Source organism: Panthera tigris, chromosome A1 (assembly GCF_018350195.1).
Source record: "Panthera tigris isolate Pti1 chromosome A1, P.tigris_Pti1_mat1.1, whole genome shotgun sequence".
Taxonomy (NCBI): Eukaryota; Metazoa; Chordata; class Mammalia; order Carnivora; family Felidae; genus Panthera; species Panthera tigris.
Genome location: NC_056660.1, coordinates 223,669,513 through 223,672,967, shown reverse-complemented (window position 1 = coordinate 223,672,967; position 3,455 = coordinate 223,669,513). Strand labels below are relative to the sequence as shown.

General features: G+C 38.1%; 1 non-coding gene across 1 annotated transcript; it reads right to left on the bottom strand.

The window, feature by feature from the left end:
- Nucleotides 1-1,427: 1,427 nt before the first annotated feature.
- Nucleotides 1,428-1,581, bottom strand: LOC122232335. Its single transcript, XR_006209688.1, has one exon. It is a non-coding gene; the product is annotated as a small nucleolar RNA SNORA62/SNORA6 family (small nucleolar RNA).
- Nucleotides 1,582-3,455: the final 1,874 nt, after the last annotated feature.

Sequence of the window (3,455 nt, the reverse complement as noted above, 5' to 3'; positions counted from 1 at the left end):
GATAAGATACACTCATGTAATATTAATGAAAGTTTAAAATGAAAAATCTTCTTTAAAAATAACACAATTTACTGCGTAAATTATTACACGTGTTACTCTTCGATAGATATCATGTGCCTTGTAATTTGAAAGCAAAGACATTGAGATAATTATATGCTTTGTGAAAATATGTGGATAATTTATTTATCTGAATCTATTTATCGTCTTTCTCTACACCTATTTTTCTTCCTATCTCAACTTCTGCATAATAGGAAACTTCGATAAAAAGTGAAATACAGAAAGACTTCAAATAAATTATATGTCACTTTTCCATTATAATGCATATTTTTCCTAAACATCAAGATAGAGTTGACTTTCATAGACCTCTTTAGAAAACAGCTTCTCTACTCAGGAGATGTTGTGTACGGTGAGTAGAATAATAGGTTCAATAAAGATCTGATGTTCTGCCAAGTGTGTTTATAACTCCTTAAATTCACATTTTCTCTGACCTTAAAGGGACTTTTTCCACATTGTGGAGTAGGAATACAAAAGCTTGGGTTCAAATTATGTCTCGACTATTATTTTGGGACTGAGACCTTCAGCACATTAATCATTCTCTTTAAGTTGGGCTTTTTCGTATATAAAATAACAATAAGAAAACCTACATTCCTGCATTGTTCTCAGTATTAAACAAGAATAGGGGCACCTGGGTGGCTCAGTTGGTTGGGCGCCTGACTTCACTCGGGTCGTGATCTCACAGATCGTGAGTTCGAGCCCGGTGTCCGGCTGTGTGCTGACAGCCCAGAGCCTGGAACCTGCTTCGGATTTTGCATCTCCCTCTCTCTCTGCCTCTTCTCCACTACGCTCTGTCTCTTTCCCTCAAAAATAAATAAGCATTGAAGTTTTTTTTTTAAAGAACAAAAACATATATAAAGCTGGCATAATACCTGTTGCACAGGAATACATATTAATTCCTCCTCCACTGGCTCTATAAAGTAGGAGTATGGGATCTCATTTACAGAGTTATTGTGTATAATAAATAAGATTATGCATATAAGACAATTTAAACGGTGCTTTGTGCTAAATAAATGATTTCCCTGGTTCCGCCTTTGGTTATAGATAGATGGATAGATGATAGATAGATGATAGATAGATAGATAGATAGATAATCAGCTGGGATGATGTTCCTTCCTCAAAATCTTCCCTAGACTAACACACCTTTCTAAAGTAGAAGTTAAGTACTTTTGTACTCATGTTGAAGCACACGTGAGTTTCCGCTAGAGTATTAAGTGTATGACATTATATTTATCCATTTATCCATTCACACGTGTTTATTTTTATTATAAGATGTTATACAATATTTATTTTTTATCTGTATTTACATTTTCCCAGAGCCACTGTTAGTTCGTAGGATTTTTGTTTTGTTTTGTTTGTTTTGTTTGCTATTTTCTTGTAGCAAGAATTACTATCAAACTCCACTCTTTGGGCCAGAGATCTTTGTGGAGATAGTGAAAGTCTTGCCACTCATGTAGAATACTACTGGCACTTGTGAGTTCATTGGCCAACCAGCAACCTCAACTCCAAGTTCTAACAATATGTAGCCTAGGATGTTGTGTGTGTGTGTGTGTGTGTGTGTGTGTGTGTGTGTTTAATAAATGTTTATTTATACTTTTGAGAGAGAGAGTGGGGGAGGGGAATAGAGAGAGGGACAGAAAGAATCCCAAGCAGGCTCTATGCTGTCAGCACAGAGTCGAACGTGGAGCTCGATTTCATGAACCGCGGAGTCATGACCTGAGACGAAAGCAGGAGGCAGACATTTAACCAGCTGAGTCACCGAGGCGCTCCTGCAGCCTGGGATGGTTTTAAGTCCATTTCTTTTTCTTGTTTCAAAGATGGGTGTTATAATAGATTTTTTTGGTCCTAAGAAAATGCTACCAAATGAAGTTTGTGATGTGCAGTAATCATCTTTGTCTATAAGATATATCAAATTGCACAAGATACATTCCCTGTGTTAGGATTCTGGGAGGCCTAGATATAATCAAATCATTCATCGTACCGTTTATTGAGTTTATCCTGGATTCTGAGCTAAAATAGCAATTCTAGTACAAAGAACACACGTTCATCAAATAAACATGTATTAGAAAGACAAGTTGCCCAGAGAAAACGTACGTGATACTAGGATAGCATGGTGGGGGGGGGGGGGGTTGGTCCACTTGAAACAGTATAAGACAGCTTTTAAAGGAAGTGAGGATTGAACTACATTTGAAACAGTATACTTTATGAGATGAAATAGAAGAAGAGATTTTTTTTTGGCATATGTAATCATTTATGCAAAATTCTTCAGTGGGCAGATAGATAACTAATACAGGGCGACACTAATATCTACTACTGAAGTAGAATGTGCTACCGTTTTTGGGTTTTTGTGGGGTTTTTTTTTGTTTTGTTTTGTTTGTTTGCTTTTTATGACCATCTTTCCCAGTGTAGCGGAGAGTTCCAGAGGCTTTAACTTAGCTTTTTCTAATGAGAAGTTGCTGCTCTATAGGCACCAAACCAGCACAGGAATGCAGCCCATTCCCTAGGAAGTCCATTCCAGGGTTTCACCGGCAGTAAGAGATATCATCATTGGTACGTGCATGGTCTCAGTAGACCATGTTGACTGGGTTAGTATCAGGATTTTATTACTTGTCCTACAGAGGCCCATACTCTCATAGGGGATTCATGGTGGGGCTTTGAATCCCAGAGAATCGGTATCAACTTTACCCCTTACCTTAATGGTTCTTAAAATATCTGGCTATTAGTTTTTCCTCTGTACTATTACTCAAGTAAGTCACTATAGGTATCTTTGGGAAAAGACCGGGACATTATATATGCAGGTGCACTGATATTTTAGTGTTGTCTGCCTTGGGAAAATGACACTCCCTCAAAAAATGGGTTTTAGGTTTAAAAATTGGTGCAGGTCCAGAAATGGGTCAAAGGGTCATAATTTTTACTAGTGCCACAGCCATCAGACTTCTGACCATCTTTTCACTTCCCTTGCTATTGGGGTGCTCATTTCTATACAGTATCTCCTACCATCAGACCTTCCTGTAGACAACAATCACCAAGTGAGTTTTTGTCATAGTATCAGTGCTCCTACCGCTAGTGCATCCTTATTGTTTTGGTCAATGAACGTCCGGTGGCCCATTCTGGGGACTATACTCACCAAGCGGGCTTCCTGATCTTCTACAGAATAAAAACTCCATCATATCCAATTCTCTAAATCTTTCACCCTTTCTTCTGTTGCCTACTATGGTAGTTTGGACACCTACACCTCACTTACTATAAGCCATCATTTTCTCAAAGCTTCTTTGACCCATCATGGTAGCATATTTATTCCATCTCTCAGGGTTATTGCCACGACCTGAGATTCTATCTTGTGAGAGTGTTCCCAATTTGATAAACAATCCCTTTTCCAATTTCATGTTTCCTTCTTGATC